We start from the raw sequence: 9,071 nt of genomic DNA on the forward strand, positions 1-9,071 counted from the left end.
ATTCATTGCAATTATAATTACTGGGCTTGTGTGCTTTTCAGGTAGATTCAACCTTAAAATTAAGATCTATGGGCTGAGCAGCTACTTGCAGATCCAAAGATCTCTTCTGCAGATAAAGCAAGATAAAATATATAAACTAATCATTATTTAATTCATGAGCCCATTCATTCATTGTTAATTCAATGTTTACTGAGGTCTCGTGCAGAGTTCATTATTTGAAGTGTCTCTCATTAGCTCGGCATAATAGGATGTTCCCCAGCTATGCTCATGCTGTGACTCATATGTTGGCTGAAACAAAGCATCAGCAAAGTGAGAGGACACACAATGAGCCTATTATTCCTTGATACATTGTTATTTGTTAAATTTGAGCTCATGAAGTGATGTGTAGGTTCTGGCTTATTGTTATTCTGTATTTCCACCAAAATACTGTACTTCCTTTATCGCCTCATTAGCAGTGTGCCATTTTGATGTTTTGGCTCGAAAAAATGAACACAAAAAAATGAAAAGGCAATCCTGGTCACACTGAGTTTAGCTAATGTTTTAATGATTGAATGTGTCAGGAAAACAGTGTTTTTAGGACAATGAGGAAATCCACCAATGAACCAGAAGGCTGAATGGAGAGGGAATATAGATTCTGTCCAGTCCTGGGTGCACCCTGCCTCTCAGTTCAGCTTCAATAGCTTCCAGTTCACCTGCGACCTGGACTTTGAAACCATATTGGGGAATAGATAGCAACAGTCTCTTTGGAAGTTTGGTAATTGGCCTAATTGCCGCATCATTGCATTTCTGTCCAGACCATCTTTTTGTTTTTATGCACAAAACACATTTCTGAAGTGATTGGTTGAAAAGAAAAAAAAAACACTTACTCAGAATGAGTCATTTTTTAAAAATTATTAGGTGAAACAGTATGAATCTGTCTGACTATAACAAAAGAAACAAACGTTTTGAAACAAATCATTCATGTGATTGCTTGACTCTGCATTCACACAATCATGTTAATGTGAGAATGGCAAAGGAGATCAACAGTAAGTCTTACTAATCTAAAAGAGGTTTTATCCACTACAAGCAGTCCACTCGAGGTCAAGAGATTTTAACATGATTTCTTGAAGTGGATTGTGTATGGGAATAAAATACAGCCTTAATCTGATATAGTCCAACTGACTGGATACATTTTTCTTCAATGGAAGTCTCGTTTTATTTTTCAGACTTTACCTGACTGACTCGACGCAGAGGTGCATATAGTGAAAATTCTAATGTGGTTCTGGTTGCTGCAGCAGCAGTATTGTAGTTAAGTGACACAGTCAGATACAAAACAAAGACTAGACAACCCTCAGCTCATGACAGCCTACAGATTTTGTCACGCTGGGTGACACCATCAAGTGTTCAATAATTTTAGGGCATCTAAATATTTAAGATGTACATGTAAAATATTTAGTATGGTTAATGTTAGTGACAATAAAAGATAGGAGTGGGACTGTACAGGTAACCACTTTCCAGTCTGTACCTCGGTTTTGTGCCACGGTTCGGTAAATTTTCAGTTTGTGTTTTGTGCATAAGGAAAACCACTTCCCTCTCTCTCTCTCTCTCTCTCTCTCTCTCTCTCTCTCTCTCTCTCTCTCTAAGGGTACTGGTGGAAATGGGCTTAAGCATTGATGATTTGGTGATAGGAAAGGGACCAATAAAGCGTGGAGTGAGCTTACGGGATTCAGTTTGGAGAGGGAGGTCAGGGGAGGAGAGCCAAACCATCTGACCCACCTTGTATACTGGCGTGGGAGAGCGATAAAGATCTGCCAGCTGCTTATTCTTCTCGGCTGAACGAGTAAGACCAGCCCTGACGTCCTTCCACATGGATTGGACTCGTCGGAGGTGCTCCCTCACTGTGGGAACCGCCACCGTATGCTGCTATTCCTTAAACAAAGGAGGTTGGAAACCGTAACATGCCATGAAGGGAGACATACCTGTGGCGGAGCTGGTGAGGGAGTTGTGGGCATATTCTACCCACGGGATTACGTGCAGCAATGCAGCAAAGAACAGACTCCAGGTTTTGGCTGGCCCACTCCGTTTGGCCGTTGGATTAGGGGTGGTAGCCGCAAAACAGACAGGCTGCTGCGCCAACTCCCTTGCAGAACCCTTTCCAAACCTGGGAGGAGAACTGAGGACCTCGGTTTGAAACAATGTCAATTGGAATGTCATGAAGTCTGCTTCAAAAAGGGGACTGCAGGAAAACGACCATGACAAACTTATTTCTATTTAACCGTTATTTACTGTAATTTGTCGTGTATAATGCGCATTTTCCCCCCAAAAAAGTGTCAAAAATCAATGGTGCACATTATACATAGGTATAGGGGAAAATGAAAAAGACTTTCCCATTTTATAAATGTATGCCGCCATCTAGAGGTTATGAAAAAGCGGTACAGGTTCATTTCAATATGCCACCGCCACCTAGAGGTTATAAAAAAGGTGTACACTTTCATTCTAATATGTCAGCGCCACCTAGAGGCTATGGAAAAGGTGTAGCCTACACATTCACTCCAATATGACAGGGCTACGTATGACTGCATAATATGTACAGTTGTGCTCATAAGTTTACATACCCTGGCAAAATTTGTGAAATATTGTTTTTTTTAAATACGATCGATGACTGAACAACAGCCATCATTAATTTATTTATGGTTAGGTTTTGTTTGATGATAATGCTTTTTTTTTGACAGTTTAATTTGAATACCACTAAAGTAAAACTAAATGTGTTTCACCTGGGCGGAACGGTGGCCGACTGGTTAGAGCGTCAGCCTCACAGTTCTGAGGACCGGGGTTGAATCGGGCGCTCCAGTTTCCTCCCACATCCCAAAAACATGCATTAATTGGGGACTCTAAATTTCCCGTAGGTGTGAATGTGAGTGCGAATGGTTGTTTGTTTGTATGTGCCCTGCGATTGGCTGGCAACCAGTTCAGGGTGTACCCCGCCTCCTGCCCGATGATAGCTGGGATAGGCTCCAGCACTCCCGCGACCCTAGTGAGGAGAAGCGGCTCAGAAAATGGATGGATGGATGGTGTTTCGCCTGGCCCTTCATGTTTTCTTTAAAGAATTGTACCCATCTTACAAATTCTGCCTCGGTAATCAAACATATGATCACAACTGTGCTTTTCTCATTCACTAAATAAAAGTAGGGCTGTGAATTTCAAAATCAGACCAAGTACATAAAAAGAAAGTATTATGTGTTAAAATAAAGTGTTTAACTTCAGAGTAATTATTTGAAAAAATGAACAAAATACAGATAATACTTCATGTTTTCATTGTAAAAATGCATTATACATGGGTAGAAGGGTTTTCCAGAATTTGGGGGTCAACTTTGGGGGTGGGTATTATACATGGGTGCGCATTAGACACGAGAAATTACGGTAAGTACAATTCTTTTGAATGGTCAACTGCCTCATATCCATTGACTTGTATAAACATGACAACACAGCAGTAGTAGTAAAATATGTACAACAAATTAATACACAAGTGTAAACAAAACACACCACTTGTGTAGCAGTCGGATTGGGCGCAGATCGACTGGTCATGCCTGCACCCCACTCTTCAGGCATGACCAATCAAACCATGATGGTAACAGTTGTTTAATCCAACTGCAGTCCATCCATCCATCCATCCATCCATCCATTTTCTGAGCCTCTTATCCTCACAAGGGTCACGGGCATGCTGGAGCCCATCCCAGCTATCATCGGGCAGGAGGCGGGGTACACCCTGAACTGATTGCCAGCCAATCGCAGGGTACATAGAAACAAACAACCATTCGCACTCACATTCACACCTATGGGCAATTTAGAGTCTTCAATTAACCTACCATGCATATTTTTGGGATGTGGGAGGAAACAGAAGTGCCTGGAGAAAACCCACGCAGGCACAGGGAGATAATGCAAACTCCACACAGGCGGGGCCGGGGATTGAATCCCAGTCCTCAGAACTGTGAGGCAGACCCTCTAACCAGTCGGCCACCATACTGCCAACTGCAGTCCATAAAGGCTTATTGTCCTGTCCAGATCGGACTGAATCAGTTTTCCAGAGTGCCATCCCATCCTTAATAGAAGCGTGTTATTAATGGCATATTACTGTGGAGAAGCCTTGCCAAGCACCCCAGCTAATCAACCTGTAGCTTGTGTTCACTAGTCCATTACTGGTCCATTTCAACTTCTCCAGCATTTTCTGTTTTTAAAATGAGGACTCTACCTTTTAATGCTAATCTTCAGACAACTGGGGTTTATGTTCTAAAATATAAAATTTTCAAAACAGTTTTTTAGAGCATTGCTCTGATGGATTGTGTATCATCACAAACCATGTTTTGTTGGAAAATTGTCCAGTTAAAATGTAAGGCAATTTTGTACAATTTCCCACTAATTACTCATGCACTCAAATTTGTCTTGTCAAATTATTTTAGGGCTTGGTTGTACTAGCGATGTGAGAATTATGTAGTATTCAACCAGGCTAGTTTAGACATTAAAGAATAGTTTGCGGTGAAAATGAAGGGTCTAATTACACCTATGGATCTTTGTGTCTAAAATGTATTATGTAGTCAAATTATTGTTATTCTCTGTCCTGTTTGATCTCCTGAAATCTAGGAGGTGCTACAAAGCACCTCTGGCCAAAGGTATTTAAAAAAAAAGAAGAAAGAAAACATTTATAGCAAATACCATTGCTGTCCTGAACTGAACAAAGTGACCAAACCACACTTATGACCTGTACTGCTACACACTAGCTCTTATTTACCCTTACTTTTATTTTTGTTCTGTGTCTATTTTGTTTGTTTGTCAATATCTGTATTTTAGTGCTTTCTGTCTTCTGTGTTGGCGAGCCAAAGACAATTTTCCATCTCGGTGGTGAAATTATTCTTTCCTTTTCTAAAAGGTTGTTTTGCTGTAAAATATTTATGTACTTGTCATCCAATAAATGTTACAATATATGTATTTCATGGATAATGTAAAGAAAAAGTTGCCTTTACACACAGGCACACATGCGCACACACACACACACACGCACGCACGCACACACACACACGCACACACACACGCACACACGCATGCACACACTTACACGCACACACACACTTACAGACACAAATAGGGAACTAATTTAAATGACTGATATATATATATATTATATATTGCAGGGCAATGTGCACTGATATATTTTAAATCACTTTTGCATCTCACTATCAGGTGATAGACATTTTCCTCTAGGAGTTAACTATTCCATCTCAGTTTTATTTCATTGGCTCGTGAGTCGTGATCACATATTTTTTTCACAAGGGCACCTTGATAGCAGTTCCTTTAGCCTAGTTCTTCAATGGATTAAAAATTATGAACTTTTGTCACTTGTATTAGATTAATATTTTTTCTCATGGTCACACATCATTGTAAAAAAAAATTTATAAACATAGTTTTTACCAATTTTGAAATGAAACAATCTAAAATATTGGTAAATACAACATATGCATTCTAAATCCTTTATAGCTACAACAAAGCTATTTAGTACAGTAGTTGAGTAATTTAGTGTGCAGAACAGTTATTGTAATGTAATAGTATAACATGAATACAATTTAGAATCATTTGAGGACTATATGGCGTATGTTTAAAGTAAAAGCCCAAAAATCTAATGGGACCTTCTTGAGTAAATGAAAGCATTGTTCATGTTTGCTCCTTGACATTGCTGTGCAAAGATTTATGACTGTGCCTTTAATTGATAGCTTCAAAATAATAGTGTCTTCAGCTCCCCTTGGCTTTACTGTTTTAGCTTATTGTTTTCCGATCCACCGCCATCTCATTGCATCATTTTTCAAATCCAGCAGAGAGTTGTTTAAGGCGGAAGAAAGTGTGTTGTAGCCTGCGAAACAGCGATTGCCCTTCTCTTCATATACAAAATTGTCATTAATTTTCCAGAGTTAAACATGAATTAAATGCCAAATTCTCTACATTCTTATTTAAAATCCACATATATTTTCAAGATGATAAAAGGGTAATTATCAATCTTGTTACCAGGCTTCAAGAGGGTGATCAGTCATCCTGTGCAAATTTCTCCAGGATGCTAGATCACAGGGACAGCATTTAGTATTTTTACTATTTATACTGTTTCTTTGAAGGTAATGAGATGGTCAAGCATGAGCATTTGGCATCCCTCACCTTTGTTTAGTGCCGTCTGCGAGTAGGTGAATCACGTCCTACTTGTAATGATTCAAACCACACACAACAGGAGATATAAAAATTGGGGGAGCTCAGTGGCCAACACACACAATCACAAACGCTACAGGTGGTAGCCGTTCAGCCTGCAGGGCAATGTGCACACATGGCCATGCATGCAGGCGGGTGGATCTATTGCACGTAGTGCATTTACATTAGTTCTCGGCTCTACCTTCATTCTTCATCGATGCAGAAGCCAAGTGATCCATCGCTAGTCGCATTGCTAAGTTGTCATAGTTGGTTGGGTCAGGCCGTCGTGTCTGGGCCACCGGTTCCGGACTGTCAGGGTTGGTTTGTGTGGTATTCAAGGCTAACATGGCATCCCTCTATCTATTTGGATACAGTGTCTATCCACATTTTTCTTCATCTCTTATTTCCTCTTCATTTCTTATCTACATTTCTGATCTCATTTTCCATGGTTCCCCGAGTGTTCCTACAGAGACACATCTGTAGGGCCTTCAGAACAAGGTGACAAGCTTGTATTCCTAAAACTCATCCTCTAAAATAGTTAATTTATTAGCACTTTTACTGGTTAAAAGTTAGGCTGACGGCACGGTGACCGACTGGTTAGCACATCTGCCTCACAGTTCTGGGGACCGGGGTTCAAATCCCGGCCCCGCCTGTGTGGAGTTTGCATGTTCTCCCCTTGCCTGTTTGGGTTTACTCCGGGCATGCCGATTTCCTCCTACATCCCCAAAACATGCGTGGTAGGTTGATTCAAGACTCTAAATTGCCTGTAGGTGTGAATGTGAGCGCAAATGGTTGTTTGTTTCTATGTGCCCTGCAATTGGCTGGCGACCGGTTCAGGGTGTACCCCGCCTCCCGGGATAGGCTCCGGCAGCCCGCGACCCTAGTGAGGATAAGCGGTAAAGAAAATGGATGGATGGTTGGATGGATGTCAGGCAGATTTGAATTTTACTTGATTTACTGTGTTGTTTTTATTTTAATTATTTTCAATTTCAGGTGTGCAAGGGTCAATTGCCAACTGTAACTTGTTCACAATTCTGCAGTTCCGTCTAGTTCCGCCGCATTGTTCATTGTGTAGCTAGCATTAAAAGCATTTGATAACTGATAGATAGAACAAATGTGGACCTGGTCATCATTAAATATGCTCATCCCTTGTTTGAATGTAACATAATGTATATGAAGGAAATTAACATAACTGTTTTGCAAAACTGCGTTTCTGCACTGGTGGCCAAAATAATCATTTGTATTTGTCACTCATTCTCCTCTCCCATTATCTTCGTTGAAGTTTAGCTTGGAAATGTCAAGAGTGGCCTTGTCCAATTAAAGCGTAGTCTTCTACATCCACTGTTAATTCTTATTCCAGGCGTCGGCTGTCTGAATAGGTTGACAAATTACATTTTGTTCCCTCTGATTCATTCCTTTTCACCACTTAAGCTTCTCTCGCACTACTTTCAAACTGTCCTGTGCCCCTCCCTCTGTCTCATTATTTCCAATAAACTGATGAATGTTCATTGAATACTAAATTAAAGAGCTTATTTAGAAATATTTAATCACCTAATTATCTAGATTAACATGATTCTCAGGTTCTGAACTGTATAGCTTCTTGGTGTCTTTCTGTTTGACAGTCACCATGTAGAAATAGGACTTTACAATTCACTCTGGTTGACATCCATTTTGTTTGTACTTTATAATTATTATTTCACGAGGAAAAATGAGCGAAATAGAATTAAATAATAAAATTTCAGGGTCAAACTATTGTCATCATAAAACATGTATGTACATTCAGTTCTGCTTCAATTATTCATTCATAACAGAGACACGTGTAGCTAAGCTCATGTGTCATACTCGTGCATACCCACTACTTTGGGTGAGTTACCTGTTTTTAGTTTTAATAGTTTTAAAACGGATAATTAATGTTCACTCATTAGACTGTGATTACAATATAACTTTCTCCTAGAACAACCATTGAATTATGGAAAATCTTTTATTAGAGCTACAACGTATTAGGAATGTGTCAATGCATTAGCCTTGGAAAGTGATCAAGAGGCACCAGGGACATGCAGCATACTGCATTTCTGAAGCTGATGATCACCTTCAAGTGGGGTTAAAATCTTTTTTGACGCTCCAAAGTAAAGGAACTGCATACAGCAAAAGACTATCACAACACTATAGAGATTTAGGAAATGTGGTTGTTATATACAGCACATTGGGTACCACTATCATCAAAAATAATGTATGTATCCGCAGGCACACACCCATAGGACTCTTTCACTGGGTGTGGGGTCATGCACTTACTGCAACAAATAACTCATGAATATGCAAATCGCTTCTATCTTGTCCTGTCCTTCCCTCACAGGGTGTAGCACGACAGCCCCATGCAACACTCATATTAATGTTTCATTGTTGGAGATAATGTAATGAGTTACTTCTCTCATCCTGTTTACAATTAGTGCTTTGTCTTTTGTCTTTGTTTCTCTCTCCCTTCTAGAAACTTTGTTCTGTTCGACTGATCAAGTCTGATGCTCAATAAACCTCAATTATAATACCGCAGCAGAAGCTTAAAAACTCCACTGTGACACAATAAAACTGTTCCGGCAAAAAAGGATACAGATTTTCCGTTCTGCTTGACCTAACAGCCGAACAGGACAAAGAAAAACAAAAAGAACAATATATTTCAAGTGACCCATACCCAATCTCACAAGGTTAACATTCGCTGTGCGCACACCCAAAATAAAATCAGTGTATTTTGAAGCACATTTGAAAGAGGCATAATTACGATATAAGGCTATCCAATTCCATGTGTTTTTCTTCTTACACTCACAAACTTATCAAAATCGAGCAGCATGGAAGAACAATATCTGTTTTGTGTGACT

This window comes from Phyllopteryx taeniolatus, chromosome 7 (genome assembly GCF_024500385.1).
Source record: "Phyllopteryx taeniolatus isolate TA_2022b chromosome 7, UOR_Ptae_1.2, whole genome shotgun sequence".
In the NCBI taxonomy this organism is placed as follows: domain Eukaryota; kingdom Metazoa; phylum Chordata; class Actinopteri; order Syngnathiformes; family Syngnathidae; genus Phyllopteryx; species Phyllopteryx taeniolatus.